The sequence below is a fragment of the Plectropomus leopardus genome, chromosome 17 (assembly GCF_026936395.1).
Source record: "Plectropomus leopardus strain MGB_pleo_1.0 chromosome 17, ASM2693639v1, whole genome shotgun sequence".
NCBI classification, from domain to species: Eukaryota; Metazoa; Chordata; class Actinopteri; order Perciformes; family Serranidae; genus Plectropomus; species Plectropomus leopardus.
Genome location: NC_142192.1, coordinates 8710520 through 8725488, shown reverse-complemented (window position 1 = coordinate 8725488; position 14969 = coordinate 8710520). Strand labels below are relative to the sequence as shown.

The 14969-nt window shown below is 40.1% G+C and overlaps 1 protein-coding gene across 6 annotated transcripts in view; it reads right to left on the bottom strand.

Moving 5' to 3' along the window:
• trps1 (trichorhinophalangeal syndrome I) overlaps positions 1–14969 on the bottom strand; it is a 157368-nt gene that overhangs the window by 16019 nt on the left and 126380 nt on the right. The window lies entirely within an intron of this gene.

Sequence of the window (14969 nt, the reverse complement as noted above, 5' to 3'; positions counted from 1 at the left end):
TGCTGGATACCTCATGTTTTAAATATGTGCATGTCTGAGAGAGATCTTGGGCTCTTGAAAGCCAGATAGAGCGGCAATTTTGTCAAGTGCTACTCCACAGACGCAAACTGAGAGATGAGTTACGCTTTCACCTTGTAGCATAAAGTGTTTTAGTGTTTATCTGAACTGCAGGAGGTACTTTACAGGAAAGTGTTTGACTTTTACTGTTTTTGTGTATGCACACACACACACACACACGCACATGCAGCGCGCGCGCGCACACGCACACGCACACACACACACACACACACACACACACACACACACACACACACCTCTGCAGTTCACGGAGCAGTGGTGCATAGAAAAGTAGTGTGTGGAAGGAAGAGTTGGGGGGTGGGGAGGGGTGAAAAGGCCAATTGTCGTGGCAACGTGCTCCATCACAGTAATGAGCCAATCACAACGTTTCTCCATCCCATTAAGTCTCTGGCCCCATTCACCACCTTTATGACCCTGAGAAGACAGCATACCTCATCTTTCTCCTCGTCCATGACTCTGTTTCTCTCTCTATCTGCCCGTCTATCCAACCATTTCTTTCTCTCTCCGCTTTCATTTATCTCCACATTTGTGTTCATCCAGTTGTCATTTCCTCTTTATTTCAGTTAACTTCAGATTCCTTTCAGTGTGTTTTACTGATTTAAATCAGTTTAATAGCTTTTTTTTCCCCCTCACTGACCTGTGTGTTCTGTGCATTTTTGTCTGTTTGTGATGTCCTCATGGCTATGCTAGTAAATATCCGCATACTGTATGTGCCAACGGGTATGGCTTACTAAAATCCACCTTCTGTGTGTCTGCCACATTTCCTTCTCACTCTCTCTCCCCTGTACTCTCACTGCTATCCCAATCTGTTTCTCCCCTCTCTTCCTCCATCATGGACTTTACATCCACTGGGACCTTCTCCTTTCAGCGCTGGCTTCTTGTTGTTTTATGTTCATGACAGCGCTGAGAGCTTAGCATATTTTTTTTTTTTTTTTTGTTGGGCTCAGAGCACCCAGTGCTAGAAGTTAAAAACATTTCAACTTTTCACAAAAGAGGCGCTGCACTTCAATCAGGCTTTCTGTAGTCTCAGAGCTACAGATGGAGCCACTACCAGCACTTCCACTGAGCATCTGTTTCGTGCTGCCAGCTAAAAGCAGGAGAGCCCAGTGGGCACGGCACTGCTCAGTTTATTTTTTGCAATCTAATGTACTGCGAGGATCACAGCACAATCAACCACTTTACATGTACGCACTACACTCAGACATGCAAATATATGACCTCAATACGCATTTAAAAAATAGAATTTGTGTAATGTGATGTAATATAATTTCTGTTAAGAATTAATGAGTTATCTGTAAAAAGATGCTGGGCATAGAATGATCTTAAAACTTTAATGTCACAATTATCCTCGCCAAAATTTTTACAGTTCATCATATTGTCAAAATACTGTACGGTTCAAACTTTTAAAATGGCACGAAAACATACTGGATTCACACAACCTTACATTCTGTTAAAGAAGCACTGTGTGAGATTTAGAGGGATTTAGTGGTACCTAGTGGTGAGGACTGCAGAAAGCAACCAGCTCAAACTTGTGCGAGCCCAGGATTAATTCAGTGTTCATTGTTTCGGAGGTTTTTACTCGGAGCCGAGTAATCCTCTCTCTCTCCAAAAACAAACAAACCAGATGATTTGAATCCGTAAAATACTGAAACAAAGCAGTGTACCTTGAAAAAAAAAAAAGAAAAAGAAAAAAAGTTTTTCCTAGACTTGCAGTGCAGGGACGGCTAACTATGGTAGAAACATGGCGGTGCAACATGGCGATCTCTGTGGACCAATCACTTCCTAAGTAGATATAAACGGCACCTTCTAAGGTAACAAAAACACAACATTTCTAGTTTTATGTGATTATACACTAATGAAAACTACTTTTAATATTATATTTAATTTCTGCCAATACATCCCCCTAAATCCTACACACTTTACCTTTAACCCTTTAACACCTAGATCAGTATCAATTGTGTTTTTTTATTGTTTTGTCTTTTTTTGTGGATTATTTTCGGGTAATGTCCTTCTACTTTGTATAAATTTCTTGCTATTTTCTGTGTCATTTCATCTTATGTTATTCATTGCCTTCTTTCCATGTTTTTGAATGAAATCAAGCCAATTTGCTCAGGTTTCTTAGGGTGAAATGCATAGAAAATAGCAAATATCATATTAAATATTCCATGCAAGAATACAAAGTTAATTGCTGCAGTGTGCATGCATACAAAGAAGTTAGGTCCCCTTAAAGAGATCCATCAAAAATAATTTATAAGAACATCAAAATAGCAGCGGATCAGGAAGTAATTAAACATCTGCACTACACAGTGTTAAAGGATTAGACATCAAATTCTGCTGCCAATGAAAAGTGGTTTAATAGCATTTTTGTTTGCTTGCTGTAATTTCAGCTCATAAACAGACATTTACGATAACATCCTTCATACTGTCCACATCAGGCTACAAAATCAAACTTTTAGATTGTTCACAAAGAAACACCATTGATGTGTTTATTTTTACTGGACAAACTTTGTCTCTCAGTCTCAATATGTGTATAATAAAACATCCTGTTTCCAGCAATGTTGCATGTAATAAACACCTGAGCTAATATTAGAGTCTTTATGGTACATGTGTTTTTCTCCATCTGACATCAGACAGCAGAACACTTTACATGACTGAATCCTCTGGTGTGTGTGTGTGTGTGTGTGTGTGTGCCTGCCAATGTGTGTAAGTTGCATACACCATACGGTCACCACATGTAGAGAGACAGAGCCAGGTGATTGATTGATGTACGCTTCCTGTGTCTCTGTGTGTGTGTGTGTGTGTGTGTGTGTGTGTGTGTGTGTATGTGTATGTGTGTCTAGTGTTGCAAGCCAAACAGTGCATCTGTCATCAGAATTCAGTTTCCCTCCGAGCACCCAAATCACTCACATATGGCCCCACAGCTGCCCCTCATCGCAACACACACATGCACACACACACACCCCCACACACATATATATACACACACACACACACACACACAGACACACCTGAAAATTTTTGCTTCCACTGGCTAATGAAGGCATGCAAGATTTGGACGAGAGGCCGCAATCCAAGAAGTGTATGTGAGTTGGGGGTATCTTGGCTACTCCAAAACCATGGTACAAGGATAGCACTGTGTGTGTGTGTGTGTGTGTGTGTGTGTGTGTGTGTGTATGAAAGAGAGGTTCAAGTGTCAATTACACAGGAAAGTACAGAAATAGCCCCCCACCACCTTCCAAAATGCACACGCACACACACGCAAAATCTGGCTCATGATCTTTAACTTCCTTTTCAATCATCAGCTGGTTGGCTTGACATGTGTGTAAATGTGCAAGCTCACATGCATGCATTTCACATGCACGCACACGCGAGGCTCTACATAAGGTCATATGAACATGGGTTTAAGTGGAAGAGCATCTCTTGGTGGCTTTCTAATTATGTTTGTGTGCTGGGTGTATCGGTGTGTATCTCCAGGATGTGTGAGTGTCAGCGCATGTTCTTCTGATTGATTACTGATACCTGGCCTCTCCCACTCACCTCAGCCCGCAGAGGAGGGCTGTGGGTAATTAGAGCTCAGGGCCTTAATGACATCTATTTATCTGCGGCCTATGATACCGTTCAATTAGCACCACCAACAACGCCCTCTGACACACACACACACACACACACACAAGCATGCACACACACACACACAAACAAAAATACATTAATTAGTCAAGAAATTAAAGCCTTTATCAACTTCCTCCCAATTAAGCTGGCGAAAAACTTAAAAATGTTGATGTTTTAGTATAAAGTTAAGTTTCTTAAGTAGGAAGTGTATTTTAATAACCAACGTAAACACTGCTCTGACCATTCTGACGGGCGTCCAGTCTCAAAATCAGATACTTCTGCACTTATACTTGGTATTTTCTCAGTGTGTCCACACTGAGAAGCATGACATAATGCAGTATTATTACTACCAGTTACATTGCCAAGGCTGAAGACTTTTTCTTTTTGCTGACTTTTAACTTAGTAATTTTTTAATCCTTTAACATTGTGTAGTACAGATGTTTAATGACTTCCTGATCTGCTGATATTTTGATATTCTTATGAATTCTTTTTGATTAATCCCTTTAAAGGGACCTACCAGTAACTTTGTCTGTGTGCACGATGCAGCAATTAACTTTGTATTTTTGCAATAAATATTCTATATGAGATCTGCTGTTGCATTTAACCCTTTGAAACTAAAGCAAATCAGCTTGATTTTTTTCTTAAACATGGGAGGACGGCAATGAGCAATAAAAGAAGAAATGACCCCAATAGTTACAAGAAATTAAGAAAAAAAAATTACCTGAAATGTTTTTTGTAGTAAAATAAGTAAACAAATACTGTAAAATGAACCTTAAGGAAAATTAAAATCTGTTTATTACAAAAATGCACAAGAAAAGTCATGTCATTCCAGATGTCAAAGGGTTAACTTAAATATTAATTCATCTCTCGAACTGCAGTGTAACTTTTATTTTTGTACTGTGTATCCATCTTTTGACAATGACAGTATTTCGTCAAATTTTGGGGATAATGCTCCGCCCGGTTGCAATTCGCTGAGCAGACAAAGAAAAGCTTTCACATCTTGTCATTTCCAGTAAACGTGCAAAGAACATTTTTATCTGAGACATCACTACACTGTCAAAATGTATGCACAACCCATAATTACATAGATTAATGTAAGTTTGCTAACAGAGGAACCCAATTTAAAACACAGAACAGGTGTCTATTTTATAATCTTATTTTCAAAAGCACTCTGATGTGGAATGCTATCATTCTTGTGTATTCAAATACGTAGGTAAAGGACATCAAACAGTTAAATCTCTTGATTAAAAGATCACTTTTACCAGTAGGGCGTACATCAAAAATATAACTGTGACAAGCTGACAATATTGGCAGATTTCATCAGTCTCATAAAGCTGACGAAACGGCCGCAGAAGTTAAGAGTACAATCTACTCAGTGGCAGGCTGCACATAAAACAACATTTATTGGTTTAATAACTTTCACAATCAGTGTGGTCGGTTTCTGAAGCACACGCCGCTCTAACAAGGAGCCTTTTTGTCCTTGTGGTGGTAGATTTAATGCAGTAATGCATAAAAGAGGCTACATGACAAGACTTGTTTGTTTGGGAAAATACACACTATAAAAAACAGGCTACATTTTATATTACATGTATGTATTGGTTTCTTGTTCAGCTTTAATACTCCCATTTTAATTGTGTGTTATTAGACTTTTATGGGTTTATACTGCTACGCTAAATTTCCACTGAATGGGATGAAGTGATTGATTTTCTTTAAATTCAAACAGAAGTTATGAGCCGCTTCTAAGCGACTTTGTTTCGTGACTCTACTCATAAAAAGTACTAATAAATTAAAACTTCATTCGACAGAATGTGATTTTTATTCAACATCAAAACAGATGGTGGAACCACTCAGTGGCTGAATCCTTCAGCTGTGGCTTTGAGTCCACTCTGAGATTCTCCCGAAGCCATAAATTTACAGATGTTATACAAACTGTTTACACTGCATGGTCTTTTAGATCTTAATGGAAGAGCTGGCCGAAATAGATAAGCATCCTATGGTTTAGGTTCGGCAGCCTTGAGTTTATTTTAGCTTCCATCTGCAACCAATGTGCGTCAGCATCCATAATCTCCAGTGGCAGACTGGTGGCCTACACACGAGCTGCTGTTCTTCAAAACATTTTCACCTCTTTTGAAAATAAAACTGAAGTTAATTCATAGCACTTGGCCTATTCAAATATCTTGTTGTCAAGGACATATCCAAGTAATTTGTTTAAAAATGTTGTTTTTTTATACAAGTATGGATACATTTAATAATGATTCAAATCTCATTTAGCAGTACATAAGGCATATTTTTTCATTACGCACACTGAATATGGGAACGCAAACTTAACATATAAAAATTCAAAATATCAAGGTGTTGCTTTCTTTGAGGATGTGTGGCCAAACAGTGAGAGATACAAAGAGAGGAAACAGATTGAGGCGCCCTGAGGTCGAAAATAAATTCAAAAAGAGGGCTTTTCTAAACAAAGTCTTTCAAAATGAAATTACATTTAATTCACTTAAAGAGTAAGTCAGCCCCACTTTTATCACGCGCGCACACACACACACACACACACTCAGTGATACACACACTGACTTGCATTAAATCAGCGATTATTTAATCAAGCTAGAAGACTAGCTGGAGGAATGAACTAAATTCCATACTGCCAAATCCAATATCCTATACACTGGATCAGTCTCTAGTGTGCGCGTGCACACACACACACACACACACACACACACACACACACACACACATATAAAATAAGAAGCACTGAGCACAGGGATAGTTTCAAAAAAAGATTCACCAAATGAATCTTTCTAACACACACACACACACACACACACACACACACACACACTGAGAAGCATCTGGAACCGATCTGAGAGAGACCCCCCCAATGGGTGCTACCAACCATCAACTATTTGTGTGTATGTGTGTTTGTGTGTAGGTCTGTGTACGTGTTGCACGTATGGCTGCAGGAGTCCATCTGTGTGGTTAACTCTCAGACTACTGTGTGCATTTAAATTGCTTCTCCTAATAGAATAATTGGGTTTGAGTTGAATGAATTTAAGTTAAAGGGACTCTGAATTTATTCTGCAGGTTTATTCTTATTCAACAAAGAGAAAAAAAAACCCAAAAAACTTAAAACAATAATGTATAGCATCGTCTGAGAAGCAGAAGCACAAATGGCACTATAACAGTTAAACGAGCCAGTTAAAGTCAGCAGGAAAAGATTCACTACAAACAATCTGTTATTTGGAGGAAAAAAATTAATTAAGAACTGAAGCTCTCTGTGTTATTTTAAGCAGAGAACAGCTCTGTTTTTCAGTTGGAAAAATGGACGAGGTCCAACTGCGACATGCAATGGAGGCTGCATTTCCTGCTGATTATCTACTCAGATGACATTATCAGTGAGGCGCGGAGAAACTAGTTCAGAAGCAAACTTCCAAAAAATGCCCTGCCTATGGTAACTCTCTGAAGGGGTGCAACCAAACGACTAATTATCCCTTCAGGAATCAACAGACATTTTAAAAAAGGATAATGATAACATACTGTTGTAAAGGATACTCGGCTGTGGTGTGGTTTGAATCTGCATCTGTTAGCCAGTGAGAATGTAACAGGATTTACAAGATTAGAAATTAATAAAAAGACAGAGTTTGCAGTGTTATATCCTTTATGAATTGAAATAAAGCTAAATCCTGTAAACACAAAGAACGACTCAGGGAATACAATCCAAAAGCAGCTACCATTTACTCTTAAAGTAACCAATGTGTATGATTTAGGGGGATATATCTGCAGAAATGGAATATTATAAAAAAGGCATGTTTTCTTTAGTTACCTGAAAATAGCATTTCACATTTTTTCTTTATCTTAAAATGAGCCTCTTGTATCTACAAATGAAGAGTGTCCTTGTCCACAGAGTCCACCATGTTGCACCACCATGTTTCTACTGTAGCCCAGAATGGACAAACCAAACATGGGCCCTAGATAGGGCCATTCATGTTTTCTCATGGGCCACCATAGTTTGCAGCCCCTCAGTGACAAGCCAAATAGCATAGGGAAAACACAAATTTTTACTCTTTTTTTTACCAGTTTAAATCATGGGGTCTATTAGTTTTTTGAGAGGAAGAGACCTCTGCAGATAATTTGGCTCCTGGTAAAAACCTTCTGAACGTCTGGCTCTTAAGATATCAGAGGCCAGTGACCTGTATGTGATGTGGCGAAAGTCCTGTTACCTGATTTTAAATCTATTATTTTAATAAATACTAAATTTAGTTTTCTAGATACTAAACTTAGTTTTAATCTCAGTTTACTAAATTTAGTTTTCTTGATTTTTCCCCTAGCTATTTGATGATTTTCTAGTGATTTTCCCTCTCTCTTTTATTTATTTTTTAGATAATTTTCAGGTCATTTGCATGGCATCTTTTAATTTTTTTTTTTTTGCAATTTACCAGACAATTCATGCCAAGTTGTTATTTGCCTTTTTCTTTATGTTTTCTCATGTTTCAAAGGTTTAAATCCTTATGAAAGATGTCTGAACACAACAAAAAAAACTGATGTTGATCCAGATTTCAAGGGTCAAAGTCCAACACGGACACTATCAGCCAATCATACATACAAAATAGCTGCTGTGTTTGTAAGTATTCTGAGCCCTATCACCAAATTCTCTATAATATAGCTACACGACACTATTAGCAGCCATGTTCTGTTGCTGATTATCAACACTAAATCAAAATGTCACATGGATTTCTTTGCCAGAGAACTTGCAATACTGAATGTGACAAATAAATTAGAAAAACGTGAAAGACACTTGGCAAACAGAAAATTGTTGATAGACAGAGAAATGGCCAGTTTGTGTCCTAACACAGCACCTCCTGCCCGATCACACTGAGCATGACCTTCAGCTCAGTGTGCGACTGCTCCCAGCTCCCTTTTCTGCACACAGCCTGCAGCTCTCCTCGAACAGTCTGCTTCGGCAGCTTTCACACTCCCAGCACAACCATATCAGTGCGGCACATTCGGCGGTATCTTCCCTCTTTAAAGGCCGCAGTGACAGAACTTGAAGAAAATCAAATTTCAGGACAAAAAAGCTCTGTGATGATATGATACTGTTCAAAAACCGGGGCTGGTTAGGAGCAATCATGAGCAAGTCTTGCTGAATACAATCCGTCGCCAGACATTAGCTGTACGGAGTGTGCAGCAGCAGAGCAGCAGACGAGCTGGAAGGGTGTTGCGCTGTGTAAAGATGCTGGATTTGTAGTCATCTACTGCATTGTATCGCTCTGCATAAACACAGTAGATATAGACTGATGATGCAACAGTGTCAGAAGTGACCCTGAAAAGTTTTCTTCCAACACTTATAGCTCTCTGGGTACATTACCAAATAGGTCAAGGTAAACTTAAATGATCATCCTTATTAACACCTGTCATCTCGCTATATGAAGACATTAATAACTCATAAATCATGTGGTGAAGCAGGCCTTATGAGCCACATCTCCACCAGAAAATCAGTTTCTCCCCTGCCAAAATAATCAGGTGTAATGACTCCTTTATCCCTCCCGCCTTAGGCCTCTGCGTGATGGTATAAGAAGGGGGAAAGTGATGATCGCTTGTCATTGATTGGTGCTGATGGCCGTGGAGACTGTGATAATGATGACGATGGTAATTTGTCTTCTGCTGCTGGCCTGAAACTCCGTCTCAGCACCTTGTATTGGTGACTGTCAGTTGTTATGCCTCTAAGTCTTTTATGCAAGTTGCTTTTAATAGCTGCTGCAAAACCAACTGCCCACTGGGAGAAAATAAAGTCGAAACTTGATAAGTGTGCTAAGCCCTTGGTTGTGATAACGACAATGAAATATTGTAAATATACAGATGCAACTGTGTCATAAACATAAAAAAAACAACGACAGTCTCTGCACAGCAGGCGGGCCGGATAGCAGAAGACACAACAACCTAGATCCTTTGTTAATAACATACTACAAAACACACACACGCGCGCACACACACACACACACACACACACACACACACACTCAACTCTGTGTGAGTTAAATAGAAGGTGTCAGCTTTAACAATAGACTTGTAATTCTGGGTGCATGTCTACCTACACTCTGAGAAATAAAGGTTCCAAAAGGGTTCATTGGTTCATTCTGAAGGGTTGAGGTTCCACCCAGAACCATTTACTTCTGAAGATCCCTTTTTTTTAAGAAAGTGTTCTTCAAGGGATCTTTGAAAGACCTGCAGTTCCATTAAGAACTAAAACCATGGTCTGTGTGAGAGAGATCTAACGGTGATGTACTCAGTTACTATTTTTAGAGACCCCTTGAATGGGTTCTAAATGAATCCCTTGGAATAAAAAAGGATTCTCTGCGGAATCTCCTGGGTGGGTTCTAGATTAGACCTGTTTACAATGAATGGGCTTTTGGTAGAATCCCCTGGGTGGGTTAACGATGGAACCCTTGAAAAATGAAGGTGCTCTTGTTAAAATCCCCTGGGTAGATTCTAGAAAAAAAAACTTGGAGTATGAATGGGTTCTGGATAGAATCCCCTGGATAAACTCTAGATTAAACCCTAAGAATATGAAAGGGTTCTTAGTAGATTCCCCTGGGTGAGCTCTAGATTTAACCATTGAAATATGAAAGGGTTCTTGGTAGAATCCCCATGGTTGGTTATACATGAATTTGAAGAGGTTCTGTATAGAGCCCACAGAGAGGCTTCAGTGTGGAATGATTACATCATAGAGGGGTGCTCTATGGAACTTCTCATAGGATTGATTATTCTGGATATTACCCTTTTTGTTGGGTTCTGTGTAGATCCCTCTGACAGAGTTCCAGTTAAAACCTTAACAAACAGTTCCATGAGGAACCATACAAGGCTCTCCTATGGGAACATGGCAAAGAACCTCATATGGTTCAAGTTAGCACCGTTATATCTAAGTGTGTGTGTCTGTCTGAGTGTGTGTGTGTGTGTGTGTGTGTGTGTGTGTGTGTAGTGACGAAAGAGTGTCAGCTGGGTGTCTAAAGAAAAGCAGCAGAAAACACCGGAACAAGATGACATCACTGTGACAAACACACATCTCTGCTTGGCATAAAAGGAAAGCGAGGTCAATCACTCTCTCTGTCCCTTTCTCTCTCTCTCTCTCTCTCTCTCTCTCTCTCTCTCACTCACACACACACACACACACACACACACACACACACACACACACACACACACACACACACACACACACACACACACAGATGTGGGCCACACAGCGTGGCCCACTTCCCTCCTTTCAACCTCCTCTCATTCTTTCACCCTCTTTTCCGGCCTTTTTGCCTCCCTCTGCCATGATCTTTTCATCCCTGTGTTCAGTTCATACAGTAGCTGCTGCCTTTTGTTGCAGAGTGGAGAGGGTCTTGATTTCTGTACAGAAAAAGTGCACCACTTTGTACACAAACACAGACTGGGCCACACTTAGGTAAAATCCTATTTTCATTGATCTAATTTTGATAAACGATCGCGGTTGCATCGACTTCACAGTTATGTGTTCTGGGTAAAAGCCTGATAACCAGTGAACTGTGAGAGAGAGAGAGAGAGAGAGACAGAGAGAGAGACAGAGAGAGAGAGAGACAGAGAGAGACAGAGAGAGAGAGAGAGAGAGACAGAGACAGAAGCACATTAACAAAAAGAGAAAAAAGGAAATCGTTCCACGTTGATCTAATTTTGATAAACAGCCCTGATGCATGCAAACATGGAGTCCATGGACCTGGAGACAGTGTGTGTGTGTGTTTGTGTGTGTGTGTGTGTGTGTGTGTGTGTGTGTGTGTGTGTGTGTGTGTGTGCGTGCAGTAATGTGTATTTATGTGTATCTTCTCTGTGTGTGTTTATATCTGGACTACTGATATCCACTTACGTGTGTTTGTGTTTATCAAGCAACTGATTCCATAAAGCTAAAACTTATCATTGCGATAAGATAGCACAAGATATACGGTGTGTGTGCATTTTCTTCTCCCTTTAATAGAAGTCTTCCTGACTCAACTTTTTTTTGAGCAGTGATAGAGAATACACTGAGGGAAATGAAAAACAGAGGGCAGAGTCTCAGAGCGGCTTGATTTTCTTTTTAAAGTTCATATAATTAACCTCAAAAAGAAACCAAACAGAATTCTTTTGTATCGATACGGTTTGTTTACACATTGTCCACCATGTGGCTAACACTTAAAACCCCTTTTCATCAAATTAGCTCTGGTTCTTGAACCAGTTCCAAGGCTCTTGGAATCTTACTGCTATCTCGTAAACCTGTCTGCATTTCCACCAGTTTTAAGTGGAACCATGGAAATCAAGGATAAATCATCAATGGATGGTGTTGTGAAATGCACAACAGAATTAAACAGTCGTAGGAAGATGGATTGTATAGCCTGCCAAGTGGCAACTTCCATTAATGGAAAATGAAGCCAAAACACAAGTGCCAATAACTGCAGTTCTTTGAGTGGTCACTTGAGGCTGGCGCCAGAGGCCAGTAAATCCCTATAGACCATAGATCAGGCATGTCAAACCGGTCCACAGGGGGGCCGGTGTGGCTGCAGGTTTTCAAACCGGTCCACAGGGGGGCCGGTGTGGCTGCAGGTTTTGTTTCCAACCAAGTAGCAGCACACCAGACTTGACTCATTTAATCAACTGATCTCCGTCTTCAGACAGTTGATTGGTCAAACTGTGTGCTCTTGGTTGGTTGGCACAAAAACCTGCAGCCACACCGGCCCCCCTGTGGACCAGTTTGACATGCCTGCCATAGATGGTAAAATTCCTAACTTTACAGCAGAAATAAACATTTTCCACTGCCTGGTGCATAAACAGTTTGGGCCTCTATAGCTAATTTCAACATTTGTGACAAATATATCTGTGGTTCATTTTTTTGTAGCTCACCCTTTATCACTTAATTAAAGCTTAAAGTTATGCATAATTAAAGATGGGACACTTTATGTGACAGGCTGCCTGTCCTCGGCTTGTCAGTCAGTTCCACCCCTCCCTCCTCCACTGGTCAAGCCTCTCGCTCAAAAATGGTCCGAAAAACAAGGAGGTGATGGCCGAAATACTAAACTCCAGGCTTCAAAAACCAGAGCCCATGAACCAATTGGTGACGTCATGGTAGCTCAGTGCATTATTCAGTCTTTTTTAACTGTGAGCTATTGGTATCTTATTACAGATATTTATTTTTATTTAAAAAATAAGCATGGGCCAAATATCTAGTGTTATGAAATACTTTTTTTCATTAAAAAAGCTACATGTGTGTTTCCTTGGTTAGAAGCTATTTTCCTTATCTAAAATTATATTTCCTTCCATCCTTCCTTGGAAAACTTTTTTATATTTGTGTCTGGAGAGCAGTGACCCACTTCACACTGACCAGTAAAGCACCATATCTCTGTGTGTGTGTGTGTACATGTATGTGTGTGTATGTGTGTGTGTGTGTGTGTGTGTGCGCTCGTGTGCATGTGTTAAAGGGAATGTATATGAATGTTCGAGTGAGGGTGTGAGTAACAGGGGGGCAATGAGCATGTGTGTTTTTCATGTGAAGGCCGTGTAGGTTGACATACACTTTGCTGCAACATGCACGCAAACACACACACACACACACACACACACACACACACACACGCACACACACACACTTGCACATAATCTGGTGTGGAAACCAGGACACTGAAATCTTAACTCACCCCCACTGCCCAAAGGAAAAGAGAGAGTGAGAGAGTGAGACAGAGACATTTTAAAAGTAAAGGGAGACAGGGAGAGTTATTATAATGTGCATCCTTAATACCTGAAGTCTTATCCACGGGTATTATGTGTCTTATTAACTGTCTTAGACTCTATTTTATTGTTTATCTGAGAATAGTTCTGTGGGCTGATTCCCACACAACACAGACTCACATGGCCCATTCAGGTCCAGCTGAAATCAACGCTGTCAGAATGCTGAGTCAAAATGCCAACCTAAAACACTAAGCAGTGTCTTTTAATTAGGGAAACACACACCTTTTTAATTAAGCAATACTACAGGAGAGGGTGTGCTTTAAAGCCATTTGAGCAGGACAGTGATGCAGTTAGGACCAAGCCCCCAGGAAGTGCGCCAGGCTCTGAATCAAATTCTAAATAGTGGCCAAAAGTTGAATTACACCGTCTGGGTCATGTGATGCCCACGGGCCCAAAAATAATTTATTTCATTCACTTTCATTGGAAAAGAGACATCTGTTAATCATTGGATAATTCATTCTGAGCATCAAAACCCATACGAAAAGACTAATTTCATTATCTTGATCTAAGCCATCCAGTTTGATAACATTTGCAAAGTCGAATAGAGCTGCAAAAATTCATTTTTTTAGACCACCATTCAAGCTAACCTCCTGCTGTTTGCCTGCAGAGTGAGCCTGCACTATTTTTCCTACACAAAGTCTGGCTTTTTGGGGTGGCTGGTGGCTCAGTCGGTAGAGCAGGAGCCCCATGTACGGAGGCTATGTCCTTGCTGCAGTGGGTTTGATTCCAGCCTCAGCCTTTTGCTGCATGTCATCCCCCCTCTCCCTTTCTCCCCCTTTCACACTATAGATGCCCTATTTTTTTAAACAATTCATTTAGTCAATCTTAATAGTTATAACACTTCTTACTTAGAAATGAAATACTGCAAACAAAACCAAACTTATCATTCCAGGCTTTTTGCGGGTCTCCCCTCCCACTGAGGCTCTGGGTCGTCAGCCCCCCGCCCCCACCCCCCCACTACGACGTCCCTGACCATGGGTGCATTTACCAGAAATATATTTGCATAACAGTGGTTGTGTTGTTGAAGCCACAGCTCTGAGGCTCCGTGGCTAAAAGCAGGGTTTGTCATTAATAATTTAAATCCTACTCCCGCTTAATAACAAGATAATGACTTTGAGGTTTTTGTGAATACATATATTTAAAAAACAATTTAAAATGGGTGGATAATGGCCTGAAAAGTCATTTACAGCAGGGTTTCCTATCAGGGAAAGCTATACCTTTCGTGTGAATTATTCTGCATTTCCTATTACTGAAATATCCTCTCAAAATAACACAGAGTCTTAGTAATTGTACTTGCAGATGACAAAGGTTCAGTTTCTTTGCCGAGCAAGCAGGGGTGTTTGGACATCACTGATGTCTGAATGTGTATAATTATCATAAATATCATCATTTCTTGCCTCTTGAAAATTGTTTGGGGAAACAGTTGTGATTTGGTGATTACTATAGTTGATCTATTTTACTCTGGCTGCTGGTGTCATTCCAGAAACACACCTGTGCTCTTCAGAGAGAAATAA